We start from the raw sequence: 15,994 nt of genomic DNA on the forward strand, positions 1-15,994 counted from the left end.
CTTGATTGAGGTGGTGGGTGGGTTCTGGAAAGAAGTGGGGAACGGATTAATCTCCCTGCAAAATCGTGTTGAAGTTTGATTATTGTAGAAGCAAAGTGTGTTTAGCACATAACCATGAAGTTCACTAGAATGCTTTTGGCTAGTCACTGTCTATCCACATAACCCACCTCACCAGGGTTTTTTGAGGATAAAATGGGGAGGCAGAGTACACTGTATGCATACTCTCCAACATTCCTCATTTGAAAATAAGGACATTTCTCAGTCTCACTCCCTCCGCCATATGACCCTCCTCAATGTCACGTTTTTTATCTGTTGCCCACTGCTGCAAAACATTTCCTATCAGTTGAAGGTTCAGACACTTGCCCTGGAGGCCCAGTCCACACATGAAACACTCTGATGGTGTTTCCTGCTTGGCAGGGGGTTGGACTCGATGGCCCTTGTGGTCTCTTCCAACTCTATGATTCTATGATTCTATGATTCATTTCAAGACCTCCCTAAATAGCTAATTTAGGATGTTCTCGAAGCTACCAACATGAGTTTGACCAAACTGCGGGAGGCAGTGGAAGACACACCTGTAAAATACATGGGTATGGCCCAAACCACTCAAAGACAGCCTCAAAGTAGAATGATACCGCCCAATCTCATTAATAAACCAAGACTACAAGATATTCACATCAATCTTGGCCAACCGCCTAAAAATCTTCCTACACAAGTTAATAGCCCCAGACCAGACTGGCTTTGTCCCTGGCCGCAATATAACAGACCCCATCAGGAAACTACTGAACCTGATCGAACACAGCAAGGCAACTAAACTGCCATTGACAATTATGTCCCTAGACATCCTCAAAGCCTTTGATTGCTTAGAGTGGAAATACATATTAGCAGTACTAACTAACATGAAATTTGGCCCCAACTTCCTACAAATCCTCAAACAAATATACTCCCAAACCTCAGCAAAATGCAGAACTAACAATATGGATTCTAATACTATAGCTATCCAAAGAGGCATGAAACAAGGATGCCCACTGTCTCCCTTCTTATTTATCCTGCCTCTGGAACCCTTAGCAATCCGAATCCGAGCAGCCACAGACATCAAGGGAGTGGAAATAAAAGGCAGAACCTATAAATTAGGGCTCTTTGCAGACGACCTAATGGTCACAACACCAGACCCCTTAAGCACAGCAACCTCCCTAATCAGAGAACTCAACACATTTGCAATGGTATCGGGCCTACAGGTAAATTTTACAAAGTCAGAAGCTATGTGCTTCAACACCCCTCCTCACACCCAAAATGAACTCACGAAGGTCACCAAAATAAAACTTTGCCACACCAAGTTCGGATACCTAGGGGTACAAATAACCGAAACCTCAATAAATTGTACCTCCACAACTACAAGCCCCTGTGGCAACAAATTAACAAAGACCTAAAGAGATGGAACAACATGAATTTCACTCTCTCAGAAAAAATAGCCATGATCAAAATGATCACCCTCCCAAAACTAACCTACCTATTCCAAACCCTCCCAATCTGGATCCCCCTAACCCAACTCTGCAGTTGGCAGAGAAAGCTACACTCTTTTATCTTCTCACATAAAAAACAGAAATAGGCAAACTACCCCCAACCCCATCCCCACCAATCCCCCTGGCGTACCACCCATTATTCCACCATGCAGCACAAAACCTCCAGATAAAAACCTGGCAAACCAAAGGTTTATATCGCCTAATAGACTTTTATAAAAATAACAAACCTTTGTCAACACAAGAAATACAAGACAAACTAGAAGACACCCATATGCCCTGGTTAGCACAACAACAACTACACGCCCTCTTAAACAACCCAACAGTAAAATCAGCAGCAACTAGGCCCCTGACAACCTTCGAAAACCTCCTCCTAACAACAAAGGGAAACGGTAAAGGGGTGGTATCCGCAATATACAAAATACTACTCCAAAATCCCACAAACCCCCTAGACGCAATCAAAAAACAATGGGAGAATGACATAGGCTATGAGATTAACCCCACTCAATGGACCAGAATGTGGTCTAAACCCCCCTTTAAATCTGTATCAACCAAAAGAAAAGAACTCACTCTGAAACTCACCTACAGGTGGTACCTAACACCAAGACAACTAGCGCTAATACGCCCAGGAATCTCACCAAAATGCTGGAGAGGGTGCACCTCCACAGGCACATACCTCCACATGTGGTGGGAGTGTCCCAAAATCCAACTATTCTGGACAACAGCCACACAAGAAATATGTAAAATAACTAAGCAAGTATTAGACACCACCCCAGAACTGGCCCTACTAAACATCTTCCAAGACAACAATGCCCATTTACACCACAAAGAACTCATAACCCACCTACTTTCAGCAGCCAGAAACACCATAACCAGACACTGGAGAGACCTGTCAGGAGTAAGCATGGACCAATGGTACCAAATAGTATGGGAAACAGCCTTACTAGAAAAATTCACCAATAAACTGAAACTGACACGGGGACAAACAGAAGAAGACGCCTTTATCCCGGTATGGCACCCCTTTATCACATACACAGCCCAACAAGACAATGACAATAACCCATCAACAGCATACAAATCAGTATGGCTAACCTGATCTAAAACACACACACACACACACACACACCGCACTCACACATGAAAACAAAGATCACCACAGCCAATCACAAACAAACAACCACACCACAGACCAACCCCAATCTCTCTCACCACCAAAGAAACACAAATGAACAGCAGAGAACCGGCACGAGTAACGCTGACACGAAACCCTACATACATTAAGCAAAATAGAAACATCGCCGCCCGACACCACCCCCACCCCCACACATCTTCCCCCCCTCCACCCCTTTCCCCCCCACTAATGTCTCAACAAATGAAACTGATTTGTAAAAATGTTACATGGAAAAAATACAAGAGACATTACACATACTTCTGTAAAACAAGAAAATCTTTAATAATAATAAAAAGAAGTTGTACACCAAAAAAATAAATAAAGAAGATCAGGGAAGAAGTTTATATATTTTGTGTTCTCATGTTGTACTTTTATGTTCTGAACTGCCTGTGATCTGCTAATGAAGGGTGGTATACAAATTAAATAATAACAATAGGCAAAATTAAAAAATCCCAATTACACTCAGGTTTCTGGAAGGACTTTCTGAGAACCTCACAGAATAGCCTCTTCTTGGATTGTCTGGGTGGAGCTACGTGAGTTTGCTTCTCTTTCCTTCCTCTTTGCAGCCTTCTCATGCATGTACCTGAAATCTGGGCATCTGGAACCACCCTTAGAAACAGTGAGCACCAAACTCAGTTCCAAAAGTCAGTGGAGCACAGCAGAGTATGAACCACACGAACGACAGCTCTGAAGTATAACTTCTTTTATTATCTACAGCTACTGCATAAACTAACTAAAGACTAATCGGAGACGCTGGACTGCATGAGTGTTACAGTTGCTTCAGCAGTCACCTTATCTATATACAGATAACACTCAGACTCCCACAGGCTGGAGCAGAAGAAGCGATGAGCAAAATCCACCCCCTCCTTTCTGAAATATTGTCAGCAGGTTCTTGCAATGGGAGGGGTGAAACATCCTCAACTGTGATCTGCTAATGAAGGGTGGTATACAAATGAAATAATAACAATAGACGAACTTCCGCAGCTATAAGGATGCTAATGAAGGGTGGTATACAAATGAAATAATAACAATAGACGAACTTCCGCATAGCTATAAGGATTTCCCACAAATCCCAATTACACTCAAGTTTCCAGAAGGACTTTCTGAGAACCTCACAGAATAGCCTCTTCTTGGATTGTCTGGGTGGAGCTACTAATGGGAAACATATCTCACCAAAGTCTCCCAGGATGCTATATAAGCAGGCCTGGTAGCCCACATGCCACTCACACTGAATCCTAAAATGTGGGCCAAGATCTTCTTACCATTTGTGGGACTCCTTTGCGGGGCCAGCCTGCCACTGACTTCTTCCCAGGCTGCTCCAGGTGAGTTTGATTCTCTTTCCTTCCTCTTTGCAGCCTTCTCAGGCATGTACCTGAAATCTGGGCATCTGGAACCACCCTTAGAAACAGAGCAATAACAACCCTTGGATTCTCTTGCTCCAACTTTTCTGCTTATCTGCCAGCAGTAAACGGGATAGTCATTCCAAAGGGACGGATCCCATGGTTCCAAAACAAATACCCTTTTATTAACATTTGTAAGTGCCTGTTTCTGTGTGCTGAGATCTTTGTAGGTTTAGGGGACAGAAGAGACATTCTTCTGATAGGGACAAAGAAGGCAGGGCTCTCACAAACTATGTAGCTGAAATTATTTAGCTGAGATTCCTGCATTTCAGGGGGAGGTTCTATCAGGGACGTTCTATCTATACAGGGAGCACAGCTATCATCAAGCCTTGATTGAAGAACGGTACACTCCTATCTGGGATGGTCTTCCTCTTCCACCGAGCGTGCAGCTTAGGGAGGGACGCACATGAAACAGGGGGACACCTGCCTAGCCAGCCAGGTCAGCCAGATCAGCCCTGGCGATCAATGAGGTGACATGTCTCAGTCGGATCACCCTCACATCCGTCTTGAGACGTCTCCTGGGGCTCCCAAGTTCAATCATGTATGAGACAATGTGTGCAGAACGAGGTATACACATGATGGAATATTGGGTATGGGCTAGCACTATAAAATACTGGTTGCATTTCCATTTTGTTGCCAACCTTTGAGTCTACTCTCTGACCTACTTACGGACTCTAATAAATCCAGAAGTTCCAACTCTTACATAGGAAAATCAGATCTATTGGTATTCAAATCAGATTTTGAAACCCTTGTATAATTTGAGTGAGCATTATATTTATTGCAATAGTCAAAACAGATCAAGGTACATTGGGGGGGAAACAACATCAAGCCAGGTGTAAATATAATTTGCTCCCCCAAGATAACAGGGTCACATTTCTCAAAAATAATAATTTCTGTCCAACTCAGGACCTTTATCTTAGCCCGACTGAATGTTTTTCCTTCAACTTTTGTCAAGGGCAGATTTTTAAACATCCCCAGAAATGATAGACATTGTGGATGTTCTTTGAATGTGCCAGACACTGTAGAACATATCCTTTTCTACTGTCCATTTTACAACCTGCTATGCAAACGCATGCTACTCCCCCTTTTTGGGCACAATGAAAATATCCGATTAACCTGGAATTAACTGCATGGGGGGGGGCTGAGGTTTTGTTAATAGTATCTCTTGGAGTGCTAAATGGCACTATTTAGCAGGAAGAAATCCCAATGAAATTCCTCATCATTATATATTTTACATGCCTGCTTATTTGTATATATATTGTTTTAGGATGCCCTATATTTGTAATGCCTAGAAAAGTTTTGATGACTTAAGTAAGTAAGCATTACAGGGGGTTGGACTAGATGAGCATTGGGGTCCCTTCCAATTCTAGAATTCTATGATTCCACGAAAAGAGAATATGCATGGGAAAGAGGGTCGGAGAGAAGGAAAATCACAGGGGTGTAGAGAAGAACAGAGAAAAGCAAGACTGGAAGGAGTGAGATGAAAAGCAGAGGTTTTAACCTACGGCATTTATTCATTTGCTGATTTTTAAATCATTTCTAAGCTGCTTAAATCTTAAACAGTGCACTAAGCAACATAAAAACTGTAAAGCAATATCAGAAGAACCATAAAAACAGTAATATAAAGTAATTAAAAAACCAGGAATTTCATCTGTCTGTCTGTCTGTCTGTCTGTCTGTCTGTCTATCTATTTTGTTCCCTTAGGTGAAATACTATTGTGCACTATCTCTGACTATGTCCCCATGGACATGGCGATTATGTGGGAGGAAGGTGGCCAATCAGATAACACCTCCGGCATCATAAGTGCAAGCACTGGTAACACAGCACACTTCAGCCTTAAACCACTAGGCAATTCGGAGGGTGACGTCTTCGTCTGTCGAGTATCCCTCCCTGAGTCCCAAACAAAAGTCAATGAACCTGAAGGTAAAAACTCTCGACACAGTTGGGACTTAGTTTTCCTTTGAAAAGCATGGTTTGGGAGGGGGATGATTGTTTCCAGGAGCAACTGTGCAGAGATGGTATCATTGGATATTGGGAAGTTTTTATCTATCCTTGGTTTTCAAACCCGGCCTATACACCAATACCTTCTCTGGGAAGGCTGGGGTGCTTTTTGTGCTGGGCGCTTTCTTTATACATGTTGGGGGAAAGAGCTGTGTAAATATTCCTGGAATCTCCACTATCCCACCGTGTCCTCATCCAGCTCAAGGAAGCCCCATGTATGTGCCACAGATCTTCCTACTCAGGTCCACACACACAAGAACTTCAGTTAAATCCCCTTTGCTCCTTAAAGCTTTCATTAAGGATTTACAGCCCTCTATCTACAGATTAAAAATGTTTGTCAGAGAATCCAGCAGAAAATAATCAGCACTAAATGGTGTCATAAATGTTATCCATCAATTATGTCTAAAATTAATAGCTGTTGCCTCTCCCTTTCTCTCATACTTTCCCTACCCCAAAACTTAAAAAGACAAAGGGACCGGTCTCCGTGAGAACCTCTATCGCGCCAACCGTAAAAAAAGAAGCCTTCAGCGAGCGCAGACAATCCTCACCGGCATGGTCATAGGGCCCAAGGCAAGTGAAGTTTCTGTCCAGTGGGTGAAGACTGGCCTCCTTGAAGGTCACCATGTGAATCCCCGAGTCTTGAAGGGCAGCATCAAGGATTCCCTCTTGGCCTTCAGCCAGGTGGTAGTCCCCTACTCTGACTGGAACAACAGCACTTCATACTCCTGTACGTTTACCCGCACAGCGGGCACTGTGGAGCCCACCCAGAGGCCTGAGGAGAAATCCCAGGGTGAAAAGTGATGCACACCCCTTTCTCAACCTGTCTCAGTTTTCCCTCCTCAGCCTATCCCTGATTCAATAATATCCATGTAATTAGGTAGCCTAAGGCTGAATAAAAGTGAGCAAACTCGCAGATATCTCTTGATGTGATCACTTGATTGAGGTGGTGGGTGGGTTCTGGAAAGAAGTGGGGAACGGATTAATCTCCCTGCAAAATCGTGTTGAAGTTTGATTACTGTAGAACCAAAGTGTGTTTAGCACATAACCATGAAGTTCACTAGAATGCTTTTGGCTGGTCACTGTCTATCTGAGGCATCTGATCAAAGCCTGTATTCTTGATCAAGGCTTATATTTTTTGATTAAGGTTGTATCTTAAAAATGAGCTTAAATTCACAAATGTTTCTTTCGAGGCAGGAAACCAGCAGGCAGCTGGCAACCTCTAGACAGAGGGCCCCTCTGGTTTATTGCGGTCATAAAAAGGCTGAGGTCACTGACCCTACATATTACAGAATACAATCAAGCTGCAATTAAGTTGGTAAATAGTAAGAATTATTGTGCCTCCCATTAGAGACTTGAGCCACATTTTCATAAGGTTAAAAGGGCAAATAGAAACAGCAGCTGGACTAGGCAAAGCAGCTCTCTGAAACTGCTTTGAAGCTTTAGAGAACTTAGAATTTAGCTTAGCTTTTACTAAGTTCCCTTTCTTCTAAAAAAACTATATATGTTATGAAATATATTGGCTTAAATGTAATTATGCAAAGGATTTAGAAAGTAAGAAATGTTAGATTCTTATTTCATAGAATCATAGAATCATAAAGTTGGAAGATACCACAAGGGCCATCGAGTCCAAACCCCTGCCGAGCAGGAAACACCATCAGAGCACTCCTGACATATGGTTGTCGAGCCTCTGCTTAGGGACCTCCAAAGAAGGAGATCTTTCATAGATGGTGTGTGAGAAGGTAAACCCAAGATCTCTGTTTAAGATAAAATTAGAACCATTAGCCATCTGTTTTGCAGGGAATAGGGCAAGAGGGGCCAAAGGTTATCTGGTAATTAAGGTGGCTGGTCGAGGTAAATGTAAGATATATGACTACTTATTTGCCATTTATAAATAGAAGAAAATATAGCTCTCTGTCTCCCATAAAAGGTAATAGGAAATGGGTGTATCTTTTATGATTGGTTCTAGTAAACAGCCAATAGGAATTTCAACCAGGCTGATTGGACAGAGGCAGCCAAAGGGAGGAGAAAGGGGGCTGGATTGAGGAAATATAAGTGCTGGCCATAATGGCAGGAGGGCAGGCCAGAGCTTGGTAACCATATACCACTGTGCCTCTCATTTATTTGTCTGACAAATAAGTTATTATTTTAATTTCTCTAGTGCTGCGTTGAATATTTCATTCCAGCTAAGCGTTAACCACAAGCAGGGTGCTACATATCCACATAACCCACCTCACCAGGGTTTTTTGAGGATAAAATGGGGAGGCAGAGTACACTGTATGCCCTGGACATCGCACACACAGTCCCTCCACCACCCTGACAAAAAACCTTAGTCCCGATTTTCTTTGGTAAATTTACACAAACACAAACAAACCAATAAATTTTTTTTTAAGAAAGGGGCAAGATTAAACCTGCTCCAGTCCCCCTTTCGTCCCACCCAGGCTGGCCCTACCCTCCGCCTGCCCCTCAGAGCTGGCGCATCCCACACAGGGCTGGGCCTTGCTGGTGGCAGTCTCTCCTCCTCTTCGCCTGCCCTCTGGCAGCTGCTACAATCAGCAGCATGTGATATTGCAATGTTCCCTGCCCTGCTTTCCATGACCCCCAGAGTGTCACTTCAATCCTGCTTGTCTTCACGTGGCTGCTGTCCTTTGAACCAAGTTCTACTCTAGAGCCATGTTCACAGGCCACGGCCATCCACCAGTGTAGCACAAAAGCCCACTTCTGTGTAGATTCTGCAGTCAGCTGGTAACCCCTCCCTCTGTCTGCTTCCGCTACAGCCAGCAAGATCCTCCATTTCACTGGCATTTCCCTCCTGCTGAAAAATTGCAGAAATCTCCTCACCTACAAATATGGCAGAATTGTGTTCTGGCTCAAATCCAAAAAATGACGCTAATTGGAAACCTGTAAAATACATGGGTATGGCCCTGTGTGGTGTATCACAATAGCACCAGCAAGAATGAGAAGGAAATATACAAGGATAGGAGTCAACTCCAGGGGGGCGTGGGTGCTTGGGAACCCACAATAATGTAATTTGCAGGGACTGGGCACCCACAAAGTCAATGAGCACTATGTGCAGACGTGTGCGTGTGATGTTACACCTCCATGTTACGGCTGTGGGCACCCACAATCCTGCGGGCAAGATGGCACCCCTGTATACAAGCCCACATCCTGTGTCCTGACTCCATGCATTGCAGCTTGAAGAACCGGATTGGGGTTAAGAAGACCGGTTGCTGGGAACCCCTTCATTTAAAACAGATCCCTGCAGCCACATTAGTAAAAAAAAAACTGAAAATGAAACAGCCAATATTGTAATGCTGTTATACAAATCTATGGTGTGACCTAAAATATTGTTACAAAAGTTGAATGCCTGCCCTTCTCTTTGCCGAGTGGGGGCAAGAGTCCATGGGGTCCCTGGCACTCACACAGGGTCTGTGTCCCTTTGGAGGAATAGAAAACGCAGTAAAAACTATTGTTGTTGTTGTTTAGTCGTGTCCAACTCTTTGTGACCCAGTGGACCAGAGCACGCCAAGCACTCCTGTCTTCCACTTCCTCCCGCAGTTTGGTCAAACTCATGGTTTATTCACCTATTTACACCTTCAGTCTGCATGGTGGGAGTGTAAATCTTACAGCATGGTCATTTCATGGAGGAGCAGCGCAGGCATCCTTCAGCCTGCCTGCCCAAGATGGAACTCAGCTCCCCTCCTGCCGCTTCTTCCCAGGGAACCTTGCTGAAAAACTGCCTTTTCCTGTCCCCTCAAACACCCCAGCCCATCACTTGAAATCCTTGCCTCTGTTCACACCTCAGGGCAAGGGGAAAGGAGTTTTCTTGTGTTGTTAATGGCCCTCCATTATACACATTAAGGCACCAGGCAGAAATGTTCCTCTTTAACCTGATCTTTGGTTGGTTGCTATCCAATGCCCTTCTAAAACGTGTTCTGACCAGATTATAAGGTTATTTTTTTGTGGATGCGGAGAAAGCATTTGACAACATTTCTTGGACTTTCATGAAAAAGAACTTACAGGGTATGGGGGTAGGCCAAGGTTTTGAAAACGGTATAAGTGCAATATATTCAGAACAAAAGGCTAAATTAATTGTAAACAATGTGGTGATGGAAGAATTTAAAATAGAAAAAGGGACACGACAAGGTTGCCCAATCTCCCCATTGCTTTTTATATCGGTCCTGGAGGTCTTGCTGAACATGATTAGAAGGGACCAGTTGATTAAAGGTATACAGGTCGGAGCCAAACAGTACAAACTGAGAGCATTTGCAGATGATTTAGTATTGACGTTACAGGAGCCAGAATCTAGTACTAAAAGGGTTTTAGAACTGATTCAAGAATTTGGTCAGGTCGCAGGGTTTAAACTGAATAAGTCAAAAACCAAGGTTTTAGAGAAAAGTTTAGCACCAATTGAGAGAGAGAGGTTTCAGAACATGACAGGCTTAACAGTGGTTAAGAAAGTTAAATACTTGGGGATCAATATGACAGCAAAAAATGGGAATTTATTTAAAGATAACTATGAAAAATGCTGGGTTGAAGTGAAAAAAGATTTAGAAATATGGTCAAATTTGAAGCTTTCATTGCTGGGCCGTATCGCTGCTATAAAAATGAATGTATTGCCTAGAATGTTGTTTTTGTTTCAGGCATTGCAAATTGTGGACAAGGTGGACTGTTTCAAGAAGTGGCGAGAGATATTTCAAAATTTGTCTGGCAGGGCAAGAAGCCTAAAATAAAATATTAACAGATGCAAAGGAAAGAGGTGGATTTGCCCTGCCAGACTTTAAACTTTATTATGAATCAGCAGCTTTTTGCTAGTTGAAAGAATGGCTACTTCTTGAAAACACAGACATTTTGGATTTGGAAGGTTTTAACAATGTATTTGGATGGCATGCATATTTGTGGTATGATAAGGTCAAAGCGCATAAAGGATTTAAAAACCATATTGTTAGAAAAGCATTGTTTAATGTTTGGATAAGATATAAGGATTTATTGGAAAATAAAACCCCAAGGTGGCTGTCACCGATGGAAGCGAAAGCTCAGAAAAAGCTCAATATGGAGGTTAAATGGCTGAAATATTGGGAAATTTTGGAACAAGATGGAGATAGACTAAAACTGCAGAGTTTTGAGAAAATAAAGAACAAAGTGCGAGACTGGCTTCATTATTATCAGATAATGGAGGCATATAATTTGGATAAGAAAATTGGCTTCCAGGTGGAAAAATCAAAATTAGAAACAGAACTGTTAGAACCCAAAACTAAGACTTTGTCAAGGATGTATAACTTGCTGTTGAAATGGAATACTCAGGACGAAACGGTGAAATCTGTTATGATTAAATGGGCACAAGATGCTGGACACAATATTATGTTTGCTGACTGGGAACAGTTATGGACCACAGGTATGAAGTTTACGGCATGTAATGCCTTAAGAGAGAATATTATGAAAATGATATACAGGTGGTACATGACCCCAGTCAAGCTAGCAAAAATCTACCACTTGCCCGATAATAAATGTTGGAAATGTAAAGAAACTGAAGGTACATTCTTTCACCTTTGGTGGACGTGCCCAAGGATTAAGGCTTTCTGGGAGATGATATATAATGAATTGAAAAAGGTATTTAAATATACCTTCTTGAAGAAACCAGAGGCCTTTCTGCTGGGCATAGTTGACCAATCGGTGTTAAAGAAGGATAGAAGTTTCTTTATGTACGCTACAACAGCAGCAAGAATACTTATTGCAAAGTATTGGAAGACACAAGATTTACCCACTCTGGAAGAACGGCAGATGAAGGTGATAGAATACATGGAGTTGGCGGAAATGACTGGCCAAATCCGAGACCAGGGAGAAGAGTCAGTGGAAGAAGACTGGAAGAAATTTACAGAGATACTGTAAAATTAATGAATGTTAGAATGATGTTGGATTGAAATTAAGTGGTTTCTAGCTAATGGTATAAAAGAGTATGAAAAAATGGTTTTTTATAAGTAAAAATTTAATGTTATAACAATTTAAGATTAAAGATCTGGGTAGAATAAAGAGGGAAAGAAACCACTGAGCTAATAAATTGAACTGGAATACAAAAAAGGGAGGTACGAGGAGGTCCGGGAAACAAGTAAATGAAAAATAATGTGATGAAAAGATTGATTGTTTTTAACTGTTTTTATTTTGTATTTTGTATTTTTTCTTTTTCTATTTTGTAATGTAAAAACCCTAATAAAAATTTTATTAAAAAAAAACAGATTATAAGGTTATTTTCATTTCTATTTTGCTTATGTATTTGGTGTTTTTCTATTGTGATTTTATCCTTTGTGGTAGATTTAACAAGAAAAAGACACACGCACCAATAAACAAAATTCCGAAAGGAGCAAGATCAAACGCGGATGCACAAAACATTTTTTTCTTAAAAAAGTCAAGACTCAATGCGCTCTGCTCCACTGCCCCTTTCGTCCCACACAGGGTGTCCCGGCCTTCTGTCTCCCCTCAGAGCTGACACATCACATGAGGCCGGGCCGTGCTGGTGGCAGTTTCTCCTCCTCCTTGCCTGCGCTCTATGAGAAGCCATGGAGAGGCAACGCGATGCTCCCTCACTCATTCGGGACGTGTGCAGGTTCAACCTCCTCACCGAACTCGGCACTGGTGGGGAGAAATTGGGACATTCTAGGATCAAATCAGAAACTGGGGTGGCTTTCATAATTCTAGGACTGTCCCTGGAAAATCAGGAGGCTTGGAGGGCGTATCTGTGCCACCTTCAACTCTTTGGTAAAAGGGTGGGATTTGAATTTAATAATAAAGAAAAATGATAGACCACCAGTTGTAACCAAGTTGGGGGTTGCAGAATTCTGAGTTCTGTATACAGTCATACCTCGGGTTAAATATGCTTCAGGTTGCGTTCCACGGCAACCTGAAAGTAACGGAACAGGCTACTTCCAGGTTTCGCCACTCACGCATGCGCAGATGCTCAAAATGACATCATGCGCAATAGCAGCGAATCGCAGCCCATGCATGCGCAAACATGGGTTGCGTTCTGCTCAGGATGTGAACGGGGCTTCGGAATGGATCCCGTTCGCATCCTGAGGTACCACTGAATATGTGGCCATCCCATGTAATCCTTAGAACAGCCACTGGAGAGTTTCATATTTGAATCTGGGTCACATTCCACCGGGCTCAAGTCCAATATCCTGTCATATGCTTCACAGTATCTTCCCTCCATACAACATGCTCATACTCAGCTCTCCTTTTAGTGTCTGGTGATGAAAAGAGCAAAGAGGCTTCTGTAACATTACTTAAGACTTTTGCTTTATCTATCTCTAGCACAGTTTCCCATCAACACCCACAAGCCCCTTGAGGGCCTCCCTTTAGTCCAATGCCACAATCTGCGTCAGGCCACGACATAAATTCATTTGATAAATCATGGGCTAAATCAACTTCTGCTATAATTTTGATTCAGGATAGCCTACTGCCATCAAAGCAAAATGAAACTACATCAAATATAAACAAACATCAAATATAAAAAAAAGTATCTGGGTAAAAGTTGTTATCAAAACCTAAACTAATACAAGGATCCGTCTGGTTCATATCTGAGGATACTAAAAGCAGCATTTGCTGTGAACACCATTCATTTAACTACCGGTAATCTATAAAGGGGGTTAATTAATGAATTGAGATTAATTAATGAATTAAATCAGGCCCATTCCATGTTTCTTTCTATATCATGGGTGTCTGATGCTGGTGTGGTTGCTCGAGAGTAAACAGGCAAGACTCTGACCTGTCTTTTCCAGGCTTTATTCTTGGTGCAAACTATTTACAGTGAAGAGCGTCGTAAATTCATGTCTGGCTCAATCGCTAGCAGAATCTGGGAGTGGTTGGTCTTTGTACCTCCCCCAGTATAAAAGTCACGTCACCGCCAATGTTATGTACTGAGTTGAATAGGATTCAAAAGGCAGCAGTCTGATTGGTCCTAGAACAATAGGATTCAGAACGCAGCAGTCTGATTGGTCCTAGAACAATGCAGCAGTATGATTGGTCCGCAGGAGCCACCCAATCCAGCTCCAGGTGGAAGTGAATCCGCAACCTGATTGGCCTACAGGAGAATCCCAGAATTAGCCAATCACGTGCGGCCCATTGTGTAAATAATGTATATAAAGCAGATATTTTGGGGAAACTTTCATTCCTCACTACTATGAGCTGAATAAAGAGCATGAAATTCACACTCGACTCGAGTATATATATATATACTCGAGTATATTTCACCCAACCTTTTCCGCCCTTCCCTGCGCCGAAGCCTAGTGCGCAGAATGGGCGCTGGCAGGGGCGTACTTCCCGCCTCTCCAGTTTGCTCAGGATCGGTGTTGAGGCTTTCCCTAGCATTCCCTGGTCCCTTCACCTCTTCTCCACTGGAGGTGGGGCTTTCCTCCTCGCCGGAGGAAGAACTGCTTCGCAAGATTTTCAAATGCTCCCTATAACACAACTGCCCTTCCATCTCTCGCCTCTGAGTTGATGGCAGTTCCCTGACAATGGGACATAAGCATATTGGTTCAAGATAGGAAACTGAGAGCAGAGGTGTACCCTTCTGATATGCAGGTGTGGCCTCTCTCTGAAGGACATCACACACAAAAATAGAAGTCTATCTTGTTCATTTTTTAAGAAGTTAAATTGTGCTACAGTGGGTAAGCTATAGCACACCTTCCAGTGTCCCTGGAACTGGCAAAAAAACCAGCAAAAAAGTGGAACTATTTGCCACATTTTTTTTCAGCAATTTAGCTGAGATGTCTGCGTAGCAGGGCAGTTGGACTAGATGACCCCTGGGTCCCTTCCAACTCCATCGTTCTATCATTCCATGAGACTTCAATATAGAGAAAGAGAACTTAAGAAAATGGTGGCTGCTGGATCAGGCCCATCTGGTATAACAACCTGTTCTCCTCGTGGCCAACCAAATGCCCCACAAGCACTACCTGAGTGCAACAGCCTGGCATGCAAATTAACATGGTTTGATTTTAAGACACTTGTAAAGGTAAAGGGACCCCTGACCGTTAGGTCCAGTCACGGACGACTCAGGGGTTGCAGTGCTCGTCTTGCTTTATTGGCCGAGGGAGCCGGCATACAGCTTCCTGGTCATGTGGCCAGCATGAAGAAGCAGCTTCTGGCGAACCAGAGCAGTGCACGGAAATGCCGTTTACATTCCCGCTGGAGTGGTACCTATTTATCTACTTGCCCTTTGATGTGCTTTCGAACTGCTAGGTGGGCAGGAGCAGGGACCGAGCAACGGGAGCTCACCCCGTCGCGGGGATTCGAACCACTGACTTTCCAATCAGCAAGCCCTAGGCTCAGTGGTTTAGACCACAGCACCACCTGCTTTTTAAGACACTTGTAGTAAATAGTTAAGTCCACATGAGGGCAGTAGGAGGCTTTTTACAGGTAGACTGACTTGTGCACACACATCCATACACACACAAGAGGGGGTGGAGTCAAGTTAAGGGTGGGAGATGGGATTGGGAGTTCACAGATAAGAGTTAAAAAAAATTAAAGGCTAATGTAATTATATTTAAAAATCAAAAGTTGTGGTAGTGATTCAAGTTAGAGTGTGAGATAAAGGAGAAGACAGAAAAGAAAAGGGAAAGAAAAAGAAAAGAGAGAAGAAGAAAGAGAGGAAAGTCCTTTTGAAAGTTGGTGGGGGAATAAATTATTATTATTATTATTATTATTATTATTATTATTATTATTATTATTATTATTTATATACCACCCTATACCCAGAGGTCTCAGGGCAGTTGTCACAGAACAAAATCAAAATATAAAACCATAAAATAAAAAATAAAAATAAAAACAACCCAATAACCCACCCCCTATATGTATATAGATATATAGTATTCTTATTCATTTGTTTGTTTATTCAGAAAAGACAAGGGGGGACCATA

This window comes from Podarcis raffonei, chromosome 13 (assembly GCF_027172205.1).
Source record: "Podarcis raffonei isolate rPodRaf1 chromosome 13, rPodRaf1.pri, whole genome shotgun sequence".
NCBI classification, from domain to species: domain Eukaryota; kingdom Metazoa; phylum Chordata; class Lepidosauria; order Squamata; family Lacertidae; genus Podarcis; species Podarcis raffonei.